We start from the raw sequence: 12,721 nt of genomic DNA, 5'->3' as shown, positions 1-12,721 counted from the left end.
GGATTTGCTAATTTTGATGCTAAATGTGTTCACATAAAATGATGTGATTAAGTGTGATTCCTCTTAATTTGTTTAACAAAGGCTTTATATAAAATCTCTTCTGCACCACCATTTTAGATACTTTACAGAAGTATTGACTTGTCAATGACAGTGATACTGCAAAGGGACTGCTAATGCAAGGAATTTCTTGTTTTACGTTAGTGCATGTTGCAAACCACAAGATGGCAGTATAAGCCAAGCACAAAACCCACTCTAATTTATAGTGGTACATTCACAGGATTATACTTAAATTGGAATGAAATTAACAATTAAATAGTCATATTTGAGTAGAGCCACCCCATCTTCCAGGCGTTTTTAAAACCTGGTTCTCCTACTAGTGTTTCAGAGGTGGAGGCTTTGATTTTTTAAAAAATCTGCTCTAGTGACATTTAAAAAAATCTGTTTTAATATATTTCTTTGAGTAACCCAAAAGAGCATCTTATGCATTCCAGTTCAGACAAGAATGAAACGTCTTTGAGTGGTAAGATTCTCTTTCCTACAGAGCTATATGTCCTAAGCTAAACAGAAGAATAAAGATGGTGCTTTATTTAGTTAGGAGCCAGTTTGGCAGGAAATATACATAGCAGCGAGGGCTGAATTATTAACAAACATTTCTTTTGTGGTTAGGCAGCTCAATGTGTCTAAATATTTTAAAAGTCAGGTATGACTTGATTGCTGTGCTTAGTCATGCATCTGAAAATAAATAGTTGCTAGATAAATGTAAGTTTTAAATATTTTTGCCATTAAATGTATGTGGCATGTGTTTCATGTCCACACATTGCCAAGGATGTCTTTAGAAAAATCTGTTTCCACGTCAATAACTCAGCTCTTTGATGGTGCAAGAGTCTCTGGGGGAGCAGACAGCACTGGAGGATATTCTGTGAGGTAGGTGCAATTATTCAAACAGCACACAACACAAAACCGGGGTTTCAAATGAGTGGTTTTAATTGTATTAATGTTAATATCTGTTTTTAGTGACTGAAAGAGAATTCCAACTGCTCTATTAGAGAGTTGAAGTCTGTCAGCAGGATAAATTATATCCTTGAGTACTGAGTCAACTTGAAATTGAGAACAGAGAACCTCTCCAGAAATCATGGAGAGCAAAAGAAGAACTAAAAGACAGGAAAGTTTGAGAATTCTGATCTTTGAAACTTCTAAAAAGAGAGAGCAGTAATTTCAATAAATTCTGATTTATATTAATGAATGTGGTCTCAATTCTGCAATATACCATCAAATAAATGGTTAGTGAGTCCCTAGAGGCAGAAGCACTTATTCATGAGAAGTCAGAATGGGTTTAAGACCCATCACAACAAAACTTCTTCTCTAGCATGGTGCCCAGCCCTCCTGACCTGGGAGGGGTGGAGAACTTGAAAATCTGAACTTGAACAAGGTGCTTGACAAGTTCTTTCACAATACTTTTCTGGATAAAGTGAGATATGGGATGAAATTTAAATGTATTTGTAAATATTGATGAGTAAATGGCTGTTTAATGGATTGATATCAAAGGGAAGGATGTTTCTAGGAATGTCCTTGGCCTTTTTCTTTAATTCTTTCTATTGGTGATTTGGTTGAAGATATTACATGCACTTTTATCAAATTTGGAATGATGTGAAATGAAATAAAAGTAAATTAAGTGGTTAAATCAGGATCCTATAGTCTTAGGTTGGTTAAACTTGGTAAGTATAACAAGGGCGGTTTTGAAAAGACTACATGTAAAGATCACTACTCATGTCCTACAATCAACAGCATGTAGACAGGACAAGTCATATCTTACCTGTAGCATATCTGGAAAAGACATAGAAAATGTCGTTGGCAGTGAATATGGTATAAATCAGTGCTGTACCATGGCTATCAGTTGAATGAACATGACTAAAAGAGTTAATATTAACTTAGGTTTCATCATCAAAAAGCATGGCATGGCAAAGGAGAGCGGGGGTGTCCTCTGTACTCCGCTTCTCCTGCTGCTGGACCACCCTCTCTTCAACTCTAGGTGCCATACCTAGAGGTGCAGAACCTGACCAGGTTAGCATCCTTATCTTGGAATTTTAAACTCCAGAACTGTGAGAAATATAAATGTTTGTAGTTTAAGCCTCCCTCCCCCCAGAGAGAGAGAGAGAGAGAGAGAGAGAGAGAGAGAGAGAGAGGAGCAAGATAAGAGCAATAGAAGCTGTGCTATATGTGCTATAAACAGGGAGTGGCTGGAGGAACCGGTATTAGAAAATGCAGGGTCAAAAGATGGGGTGACACTCGTTTCACATATTTGTAAACTGTCGTATAAAAGAAGAATTAGATTTTTTCTGTGTGATCTCAAGGAATCAAATTAAGATCAAGGGGGTGGAAACCTTAAAGAGACAGTTGTGAGTTTCATCTGACTTTCTGATGGTTGGAAGCAATCCCAAGTTGGAACAAAGTTTCAAAGGACAATAATTTCTCATCATTAGCATGTTCAGGCGTAGACAGATGAGAACTTGGAGTATTTTAGCAACTGACAGTTGAATGAATTTAAAGGTCCCTTCCAATTCTGAGAATTTAGGATTATTTTCTTAAGTCATTATTAAGCTAAAATGAATCCTTGAGAAGGCATCTTGGAAAATGTCTCAGTATTAATTTATCCTGATAGTCCTGATAGTCCTAATATGTTATTTTTTATTTTCAGTTTCTTTAGTTAGCAGAGGTAGTATCAGAATTTTAAATGTGAACTTTATTCCTGTAGTATCAGAGATATGGTCAAAGACCCAATTTGTGCCAAGTACCTCCAATCCTAAAGAGATTGCCTAGTCAGTTTGTGTTACATGATCCTGCAACCGGTTCTGTTTTTGTTAGTCCATCGCTTACTTCCCGGTTGGAGTTGAAGAGCTGATGATGAAGAGAGTTTGGGAGAGGAGTTATTGGTGTGCTGTAAAGCATCCTTCCCACCATGAGGAGATGCTAGAAGAATTTGATATTTACCCTAGCACATATACAAGGAAGACTCAAGGGCAGTGATACCCACTAGGAAAGACTTTAGCTGGAACTATCCATTACTGACAGTGGCATCCTCCACCATTATCAAAGGGATGTGCCAAGGTGTATGTTTTCATTAGACCCAAAGTGGGGAAATTTTAAAAGGGACCTTGCTCATCAGGTTTGCCTGGTAAGTGGATTGTAAACCACCAGGGACTGATGAAGACTATACATAGGGCATTGACAGGAGGCCAATGAGAGGAGATGAGGAAAACTGACTCTGGACTTTCTGGGTTTAAATCCTGATTCTGCTATTTATTCATTGTGTGATCATGGGCAGAGGTGGTTCAAGAATGGTAGAAAAATCTAACCTCACACTCCTGCTGGTGTCTTAGGAAGGTATTTCAGATGAGCCAGTTTAAATTGGATAAGATTTTGGATTTTTGACAGTAAACCAAAAAAATTTATTTACTTATTTATATTTTTATTTTTGAGTCAGGGCCTCACTCTGTTGCCCAGGCTGGCGTGCAGTGGCATGATCGTGACTTCCACAGCCTTGACCATCTGGACTCAGGCGATCCTTCCTCCTCAGCTTCCCAAGTAGCTAGGACTACAAGAATGTGCCACCTTGCCTGGTTAATGTTTTTTGCTTTTTGTAGAGAAAGGTCTATGTTGCTCAGGCTAGTCTCGAATTCCTAGGATCAAGCGATTTTCCTGCCTTGATCTCTCAAAGTGCTGGGGTTATAGGATTGAGCCACTGCGCCTAGCCAAAAGGAACTTTTAAAATACTGAAATAAGACTATTCTTACAACTTAAAGGGACAGAGAGAGCTATGACATCTTCCCAAGTTTTTATCCAAGGATAGAAAGAGTCCCGGAAGCAGGTTTGAAGGGATAGTGAAAGAAAGACAAAAGTTGTTTTCTACTTGCATCCTGTGCAGAAGCAGCTTAATGAATACATAACCTGGCTACAGCCATGAGTGGAAACATCAGGACTGTGGGTAGATTCTAGACATGGTTTTGTTACCAAATAGTGTTAATATTAAGCCATCCTACTTGTTTGGATACTACATTTGTTCACCTGTAGAACCCCTGGCTCCTTCTAGCTTTGTGATTTTATGTTTCCATTTTCCTTCACAATCAAGATTTGTATGCACATATAATTTCCTATTTACAGATACTTATTTATACCCAGGCTTTTTTTTTTTTTTTTTCCAGAAAAGATTTAATTAACTAAACGTCTTTGTTTTCCTTCTATCAGCACACTGTGTTTTGGGCCTAAATATAGTGTTAAGGTTATCTTCAGTGTTTTTCCCATAGTTTTCCTCTTTGCTAAACTTTTACGCTTAGTAAGATATAGCACCCTGAGCACATGTATTTTAAGAGTCTCCTCCATATATATTCGACTAATTTAGCCTACATGTGGCTTTTACATTCTCTAGGTGAAAAAAATCACAGGCAAACCTAATTAAGGAAGTAAAAGGAATGGTCAATTAAATATAATTAAATATTAAAGAATTCTCCAGACCTCTTGGAATTAATGAGGTAGTTCTCCATTTTCTTACTCATATTGCAACCAAAAATAGACATAGTTTGTTTCTGAATTTTAAGTTTCTTCATAATACAACTGCTGTCTAAGGTTATGTAATTGTCTGTAAATTCCTGTCAGAGTCTCTGACATACCCCGGAAAGGGTTGGCACCATCAAATGATTTCTTTAACTAGTTGAGCTATTTTAAATGGTACAGTAAGGTGTGTATTTCAGTTCAAATGAAAATGAGACACTGATTAGAACATCACAAAGGAGACAATGAGTAGGCAACATATATCTTAATCTGCTCAGTTCTTTACTGTAATTCTTAATTTCTGGGCTGATCTCTTGAGTAATTAGCAATAATTTGTTTTAGATGTTATTAGATTGTGTATTTACTAGTTTTACAGTTTGTTAGACACTAAATTTTTGTAATAATATTGAATAAAGGATTTTTAAAGTTTAGCACTATATGTGAATTACATATTTATATACATAGCATTTATGTCATACCTTGAACTAGAACAACAGTAGCAACAATTGTAACACCCATGGCTCCAGCACCTATAATCTGAGACATCTTTGCTATTTTTTACCCAATTTAGATTTAAATAGCCTCTAAGTTTCCTTCTATCTCTATAATTCTATGATTCAACTCACAAGAGAGATCACCTTTAAAACTTAGATATAAATTCAGCCTTGGCAACTGAAACCTCTAAATTCTCAGTACTCAGGACACCAGAAACCCTATTAGAATGCAATGAGAATATCTGCATGTTGGTAAGAGAATGAAAAGACAAGTATAAGATAAGGCTTTCCTTAAAAGTTCGTTTATATTAGTTTGATTTCCCTTATGGTCCCAGGGTTGCTCTATATCATGGTGGTTAAAATAATTGTAAGAAGTGATTATAAGACAAAAAGTAAAGGCAGAACCCTGAATTCTGTTGCTGAGGACAGTTTATTTTCTACCTTTCTGGACGATAGATTCCAAGTCCAAAGATCCAGGCCAGTAATGAGTGAACTGGAGGGCAGCAATAGCATAATTTCTTATTCCATGTTTCTAATATTAGTATTATTTTAGGCAACTGAACACATTTCTTCTCCTCTCCTACTCCTTTAGTGCAGTCTCTTGTTTGCTCTCTCTTGATATGGGGTCAACACATGACCTGATGTGGACAGGGAGCTCCATCTACTTGGCTGCTGTGGTAGGTTCAGATACAACCCATGACCCAAACTGGCCCAATTGGAGTCCTTGTCTAAGACTTTCTATCTCAGAGTTGATAGGGAAAACAGCCATTGCTTCTGTTTACCCAGAACTAGAAGGATAGCTGAGGATGGATGACTTAATTTTCTTGTGGAGAAAGTCTGTAATAATCAGAATGAGGTCAATGAGAGAAATGGTGATATTGAGTCTGGATCGAATTCTTCCTGACATCAGCACTAATGAACCACTCCTTTTGTTTGTTTAAGTTGATTTTATTTGTCATTTGTATCCTGACTAATAAAGCCCTCAAACAGAAATATTAGTAAAAGCTCTGTTATGAAATATTCTCATAAACATTAAAATTGATGTTTTTGGTGTGATGATAATAAAAATAGCTATAATCTACTATATGTTAGGTATAACAATAAGTGCACTATGTTTTTTTTTCATTTAATCTTCACAGCAGCCTATGTAGTACCTGTACTTCAGTTATTGTTGAGTAACTAACTGCCCCAAAACTTAGTGGTTTGCGATAACAGTAATTTATTTAAGTCACAAGTCGTTGCCTTGGTTGGATAATTCTTCTGGTGTGGACAAGGCTCAGGTGATCTTAAATGGGCTTGCTCATGAGTCTTCAGTAAGTTAGCAGATTTCTGGGGCTGACTAGTCTAGGGTGACCTCACTTACAGGCCTGGAGTTTTGTGGCCTTCTCATCTGATCACACAGGAGTGACAGAATATTGTCCCTCCAGCAGAATATTGTCCCTCTAGCCCTGGCTTGTTTACATGGATGTTCAGGGTTCCAGGAGAGTGAGTGGAGGCATGTGAGTCCTCTCTAGGCTCATGCTTGGCCTTGGTACATCACTATCTCTGTGGTATTTTATTGGTCCAGATTCAAAGGATAAGGAAATAGTTTCCACTCTTAATGGGAGGAGCTGAAAAGTCAGAGAATGGATGTAGAAAGGCATGGAAAAAGTGGGGACACAACTAATCTACTATGAAAGTATTATGTGCATACACTTTAAAAGTTAAGACATTTTTTCAAGGTCATACAGCTAGAAAGCAGCGGAGACAGGATTTGAGCTGTAATCTTCTGACTGGAAATCTCACTCTCAATATTGCTTTCTAGTATTGCTGATTGATCCAAGTGGTCCAGATGACACAGTGTAATTAGTTTCTAAAATAAATCTATTCTTAGATTACTTTCGAATGACTTCTAAGTTATAAAATGTTTTGTTGTAATAAAGGTATTAAGTTTCCATGAATAGATTATTCTTGACCCACACTTAAAAGCATTTTTACTCATAGTCACATCTACAACAAAATGAAGTTCCTATTTTCATCTTGCACTACAGCTATGATTTGAAGTATCAGACGTTACTTTAAAAGAATAGATAAAATTACTTGTAGTACCTAGTACATTTTTAAATGGTACTTATGGAATTTGAGTTCAGGCAAATGGGAAGCTGGAAGATGGTGAGTGAAAGGATCTGTAGACTAAAAAGAAAGCTGTCAACAAACAGAAGAAAGAGAGCTGTAGGACAGTGGACCTCAATCCTGCGGGATTCTATGGAGAGGAATAGCAGCAAATGGCTATCCTTTAAGCTGAGGAATCTTGCAGCCTAGTGTGGAAACCTCTATGCACAAGCCAGAGTCAGCCTTCTCCAAAGAGCCTCAAAAGAGTAAACTATGGGGAACAGAGACAAAGCACAGAGAGCCTAGTTTTGCATTGCAAGACTCAGATGCCCCACATTGTGCCTCTACCAAAATAATCGAGCTCTCATGCCTCTCATGAAAGTCTGAGTGTTGTATTTGTTCCTCTAAGGGAGCTGGAAGAGGGGGTCAACATAGGCAGCTTTATCTGATGAAATTCAATGACTAAAAGGCACAGATTGCTGGGAAGAAAGGAAGATCAGGAGGGTATAGGAAGAAACAGATGGTGGAAAATAAAGGGAGGCAACTGCCAGGAACTTTCTTCCTGCAATTAAAGTAGGGGCTTCCTTAAGAAGATAACTCCAGACATGTTGAACCGAACACTTGGGAACATCTCTGAGATCATTTGGTTTGAGGTGAGATGACTGGGAACTCACCTGTGGGATATAGAAATAAGAAAAGGGGATATTTGAGTGGTTCGAGAGAGACAGTGAGGAGGTGAAGGACAACAAGCAGAAGGACATCTATGGGTTGGCAAGGAAAGCAGATTGTTTTATGAGTTACAAGCTGGCTACTTCGGGGAAAGGTGATAAGAATAGTTTTCAAGTATCATAGTATCTTATATCTCCACATTCTATTTATTAGACTGGTAAACGTGCCACTTGAAACACCAGAATACCTTTTGATTTTAGAATCTGGTGGTCAAGAAAAGATGAGATACAGGAAGAACTGTAGTTTCTTTTCCTCAATGGAGTCCAGACTGTGATCACATTTTCCCTGATGGGTTTCCTGAGTGTGCATTCTGAGCTCAGAAGCACAGAGACCCTTGGATTTGGAGAATCCAAATTTCCCACATTTTTGTGCATTGCCATCTGCATTCTAGCACTGGATGACTTCAGAAAGAGAGGGTGGTCATTCTTCTAGGTCAGAGAAGTTTGACCTAGAGTCAAGCCTGGATCTTGGGCCTGTGGTATCTGACATTCCTATACTTTGTCTTTGATATTTTGTATCTGATTGTCATCTAACTGCAAGATCCTTTCCCTAACATCGGAAAGGTGCAGAATTCTAACCACAAGAGTAAGAATTCTGTACAAGCTGTAAATCACCTTTCAATATGGACCATTTGAGATAATAGATGCCATTTTATAATATTAAGGGAAACAACCCAAGGAAATTCAAAGAAACCAGTTCAGTACCCATTAGATAGAAATGTATCTCGGAAGGGTGACCAAAAAATAAAAAAGATACGGAGTTCTGGTAGGGCAACCTCACTTAATCAGTTTAAGCTTTTAAATCATAGGTCTGAGCTTTTAAATCATAGGTCTGAGAAACACCTTTGTTGACAGATATAGAGGACCAAGCAGTCACTGGAAATATTTATCTGGCATTTGTTCAAAGCACTAAATAAATTAGAAAAAATTTGTAAAGTTCGGAATTTTACTGTAATGTGACAAGTACTCAGATAAAATCAAAGAGTTGTTGAATCTGAAAATAATATTTTTTTCAGTGATTGAGCTTCTTTTAAATTTGTAATTTAAAAAAGAAGAAAAATAACTGAACATTAAAGCAATTTCACATCTTCATCTTCAAATTCTGGCTGAAGCTATTTGAAAGGTCGGGATGGTTTTTATGTTTGGTGGTTTAGACATGCTTACACAATCAGAATACAATCTGATGTTTTCTAGAGTACTATTTAAAATTTTAAAAAAATTTTTAATTTTAGATTCAGGGGGTATACGTATATTCATTACATGAACATATTTGTAGTGGTGGGGATTTGGTCTCAGGTGATCCATTCCCCAGATAGTGAACATTGTGCCCCACAGGTAGTTTCCAAGCCCTAACCCCCTCCTTCCCCCTATTGATATCCCCAGTGTCTATTATTTCCATCTTTGTGACCATTTAGCTCCCACATATGAGTGAGAACATGCAGCGTTTGGTTTTGTGTTTCTGAGTCAGTTTACTTAGGATGATGATCTTCAGTTTCATCCATGTTGCAGTAAAGGGTATGACTTCTTTCTTTTTTATGGTTGCATAATTGTTTTTAATCCAAGTGTTATTTTTTACAAGTTTCTAGGTAATAGCTGCCACCAATTTTGCTGTCTACAAAGAGATATCTGGCTGTGGCAGTTTCATTTTATTGCTTGAGTTTCTGAATCTTTATGTCAAAGGCCAACTTTACTTACATGTATTATTTATTTTATTTTGTGTTTTAAACATTTAAAAATAGTCTAGGGATACAAATGATTTTTGGTTACATGAAAGCATTGTACAGTGGTGAAGTCTGGACTTTACGTGTACCTGTCACCCCCACCTGTGTACATTGTACCCAATAGGTGATTTTTTTGTCCCTCCACCCCTTCCCATACTCTCCCTTCTGAGTTTTCAATGTCCATTTTGCCATTCTCTTTGCCTTTGCAGGTCCTTGGCTTAGCTCACACCTATAAGTGAGGATACGCAGTGTTTGTTTTTCTGTTTCTGTGTTACTTCACTCTGGATGATAGTCCCCAATTCCCTTCAAGTTGCTATGAATGAGTTTCTATGAGTGAGGAATCTGAATGTGCCTTATCTGGGTGACTCTGACTCTTTACAAGGCTGTAATCTAATTATCTGTAGGAGCCTCAGCTGGGAAAGATCAGATTCTAAACTATACACAAAATTGTTGTAGCTTTCAGGCTCCCCTCGCTGGCTGTTGGTTGGAGACATCAATACATCACAATACAATACAGACTTCTCCATGGAACGACTCACAAAAGTATACTTTTTATACTTCCCTCAGAATGAGAGAGTAACCATGATGGAATAATCTTGGAAGTGACAATCTATTATTTTTGCCATTTTTAGTGACAGGATCTCACTCTGTTGCCCAGCCTGGAATACAGTGGCAGGAGCATATCTCACTGCAATCTCAAACTCCTGGACTCAAGGGAACCTCCTGCCTCAGCCTCCCAAGTAGCTGTGACTACAGGTGCATGCTACCATGTCTGGCTCATTGCAAAATTTTTTGTGGAGAGTGGGTCTCACGATATTGTCAAGGCTGGTCTTAAACTCCTGGTCTCAAGTGATCTTTCCATTTTGGCCTCCCAAAATGCTGGAGTTACAGGTGTTAGCCACCATGCCCAGCTTCATATTATATTTATTACAGGCAAGTTACTAGTTCAACCCACTCAAGGAGAGGAGATTATAAAAAGGTATGAATGTGAAGAGATAATAATAACTGAGGGCCATTTTCAAGGCTGCTTACCATATTATTTATTCTGTAGTTATATTTAATTACTTCCATTGACCGAGATTGGGGAGAAAACGAAGGGGGAAGCTTTGAAAAACAAACCACTGATGGATTAAATGTTTTGCTAGTAATAACTTTTGACATGTCACGTACTACAGGGTGTTTACCTCTTATTCTTCTTATTGGTCATTATGCATTTATTTAGTCATTCATTTAGGAGCATATGACTTGTAGCTCCCAAGTCAAATGTAACTTTTCTGACCCCAAGATGTAGCAGAGATTTTTGGAAAACCTTTTTTTTTTCTTTGTTAAATAGCACCTGCTGCACTTATAGATCATTTGGGTCCAACCATCTGAACATCACTTCCAGCAGGTATTATGTGAGCAGAAGTTGAGCAATTAGTAACTGTAATTGAAATTAAATGTAATTACTTTCATAATTTTGAGATGTTCACACTGAATTCCATAACAATTGTATTACAAAACTGAGGAATTATAAAGAACTATTGACAAAAGATTAGGTATTTGTCTCTTTTAATAAAAAAAATTCAAGCTTCCTGCAGAACACTTGAAAAGGAAGAAAAGCTCAAAGGAAAAGAACAAGTACCACCTCAAATTATATACATTAGTATTAACATATTGATGCATAAATTTCTTCATTATTTTCATACATATATTATGTATTCATATATTTAACACACATATGTGTACATATGTATGCATATTTACATATTTATACACTTAAGATTTTTATCAAATTTGTGGAATTCTTAAACATATAGTCTGAATATTTTTCCTAAGTAAATCACTAGTTTGGCAAGGACTCTCTTGACTCACCATTATTGTCATTGGAATTTCTACACATGTGAGTTTCTGCTTTGTGGCTACCTCTGCTTTCATCTAGTAACATGTATTGACTGCCTACTGTTGGCCAGCTACTCTACAGATGGCTGGCTTGACATTGCTCTTGCCTTCCCTGCATTATAAGCTTCTGTTGTCATTATTCTCCTTTCATCATTGATTTAACAGGGAATCTGGCACAGGGGAGAGCACCAGCCAGGAATTTAGCAAATTCTGTTTTTGTTCCAGCTCTGTTACTAATTGGCACAAATAAAAATCAATAGCTAACATATACTGAACATTCACCATGTGCTAGCTATTGTTCAAAACTCTTTACTTATATTCCATATTCAATCCCAAAACTCTGGGAGGTAGATACTCTAATATCGATACTCATTTTATAGAGGAGGAGACTGAGATCAGAGAGATTAAGGAACTTGCCCAAGGGCACATAGCTAGTAAGTAATAGAGTCAGGATTTAACCCTGGTAGCTGATTTCAGAGCTTATGTTCTTAATCACTATAATACTTTTGAGGCAACTATGAACATGTCAGCTCACTGAGCCTTAGTTTTCTCATTGTCAAAATGTAGAAGTTGCCGGGCTCGGTGGCTCAGCCTGTAATCCCGCGCCTTTGGGAGGCTGAGGTGAGTGGACTGCCTGAGCCCGCGGGTTCGAGACCCGCCTGGGCAGGCAAGACCTCATCTCTACAATAAATCAAAAAATTAACCGGGTGTGGTAGCACTTGCCTGTAGTTCCAGCTACTCGGAAGGCTGAGGCGGAAGGATCGCCGGAGCCCAGCAGGTCGAGGCTGCGGTGGCCGGGAGCGGCCACTGCACTCCAGTCTGGGTGACAGAGTGAGACTCCGACTCAAAAAAAAAAAAAAAAGTAGAAGTTGCTCTAAAAGTAGATGATCGTCTCTCTAGATCTAAACTTTTTGAGTTAATCTGCATTGATTTGAGTTTATTGTTTTGATGTGAGATTGCAAGTACAATAAGATTTGATCTTATGCAAAATTAACGTACTCAACTTCAAAATTTCCACAAATAAGAGTGAGAGCAAGCCAGTGGGGGTGGGTAGGGGATGGGGAAGAGAATCAATAGGAGTTTGAATAAACTGGGCTCAGTGGCTCAACTTGCAATCCCGTGCCTTTGGGAGGCTGAGGTGAGTGGATTGCCTGAGCCCGCGGGTTCGAGACTCGCCTGGGCTGGAGACCTCATCTCTATAATAAAATCAAAAAATTAGCCGGGCTCGGTGGCTCAGCCTGTAATCCTGTGCCTTTGGGAG

The 12,721-nt window shown here is 38.0% G+C and overlaps 1 pseudogene; it reads left to right on the top strand.

Annotated features, from left to right (window-relative positions):
* The first annotated feature begins 826 nt into the window (after positions 1 to 826).
* LOC103273708 overlaps positions 827 to 12,721 on the top strand; it is a 34,384-nt pseudogene continuing 22,489 nt past the window's right edge.

The sequence above is a fragment of the Carlito syrichta genome, unplaced genomic scaffold (genome assembly GCF_000164805.1).
Source record: "Carlito syrichta isolate Samal-C Ts95f unplaced genomic scaffold, Tarsius_syrichta-2.0.1 Scaffold314129, whole genome shotgun sequence".
Lineage (NCBI taxonomy): Eukaryota > Metazoa > Chordata > Mammalia > Primates > Tarsiidae > Carlito > Carlito syrichta.
Note: the sequence above shows the minus strand (reverse complement) of the source record. Positions and strands in the feature narration are given on the sequence as shown.